The sequence below is a fragment of the Gossypium hirsutum genome, chromosome A11 (genome assembly GCF_007990345.1).
Source record: "Gossypium hirsutum isolate 1008001.06 chromosome A11, Gossypium_hirsutum_v2.1, whole genome shotgun sequence".
Lineage (NCBI taxonomy): Eukaryota > Viridiplantae > Streptophyta > Magnoliopsida > Malvales > Malvaceae > Gossypium > Gossypium hirsutum.
In genome coordinates this window covers 77545803-77547178 of record NC_053434.1, presented here as the reverse complement: position 1 = coordinate 77547178, position 1376 = coordinate 77545803, and the positions used below count along the sequence as shown (strand labels likewise).

The 1376-nt window shown below is 37.6% G+C and overlaps 1 non-coding gene across 1 annotated transcript; it reads right to left on the bottom strand.

The window, feature by feature from the left end:
• Positions 1-624: 624 nt before the first annotated feature.
• On the bottom strand, positions 625-731 carry LOC121210448 (small nucleolar RNA R71). Its single transcript, XR_005905565.1, has one exon. It is a non-coding gene; the product is annotated as a small nucleolar RNA R71 (small nucleolar RNA).
• Between the last annotated feature and the right edge of the window lie 645 nt (positions 732-1376).

The window sequence follows — 1376 nt, the reverse complement described above, 5'->3', positions numbered from 1 at the left end:
AAATTTTCTCACATAAGTCCTATCAACTAAATTCACATGCAATTAACTAAATCGAAGCTTAAAACTTTCACACATTTATATTCACATATTTTAGGCAATAATTATCACATTCAAATAATTTGGTGACTCGGTCTAGCGGTCCCGAGACCGCTTTCCGACTAGGGTCACTTTAGGGCTGTCACATTGGAAATTAGAATCAAGACCAAGGTAATGAAGCTGATCATGTATGAAATCCCATCCTCATTGTCGATGATAGGAATTGATGCATCAGATAACATGCTGTGTCGCTTTTCAATGAGTCAAATCCAGTAATTAGAAGGTCAGATATTGAGGAAACCCAATTTGAATTGAAACTAGTGATGTTTCAAATGCTCCAAATGGTGGGCCAATTCAGTAGTATGCCCACAGAAGATCCACATCTCCACCTTCACTTGTTTATAGAGGTGAGTGATTCATTCAAGATAGCCGGTGTGACTGAAGATGCATTGAGGTTGAAGTTGTTTCCGTACTCATTACAAGATCGAGCACGAGCATGGCTCAATTCATTGCCACCAAGTTTCATATCTACATGGCAAGAATTAGTAGAGATTTTTGGTAAAGTATTTCCCGCCTAGCAAGAGTGCTAAGTTGAGGAACGAGATCACAACTTTTCAACAATTGGATGACGAGTCTTTGTATGAGGCTTGGGAGTGATTCAAGGAGTTACTTCATAAGTTTCCTCCTCATGGGATTCCTCATTGTATCCAGTTGGATACATTCTATAATGGTCTCAACCCACATACAAGATTGATTGTAGATGCTTTTGCTAACGGTGCAATTTTGTCTAAGTCTTATAATGAGGCTTATGAGATCATCAATAGGATCACAAGCAATAACTATCAATAGCCAACAAATCAAACAGCTTAAGGAATATGTATAGCTGGAGTTCATGAAGTTGATGCTCTTAATTCATTATCAGGTCAGGTATCATCTATTTCCTCTATGTTAAAGCAGTTTATCGCTAATAGTGCTAACAATTTTACAGCTCAGCCACTAAGTCCATTTGAAGTACTTTCTTATATTTATTGTTGGGAAGGTCATTCTTTTGAGAATTGTCCATCAAATCTTGAGTCAGTGTACTATGTGGGGAACCAACACTAAAATAGGAGTGGACTGTAACACCCTAAACCTGACCTAGACGTTACGACCAAATCTGACGTGCCACATTAAGTACCCAAAAACCCGACAAGCTTGTGATGTTAAACCGGTTATCATAAAAGCCTTTATAGTTTTAAAGTCCGTGTATGCCTAGTGTTTCATGCTATTTAAAGCGTGTATAGTTTTCAATACGTTTGTTTTTATCAGAATTTAAAGTTGCAGGTTTGCTCATAGAAAAC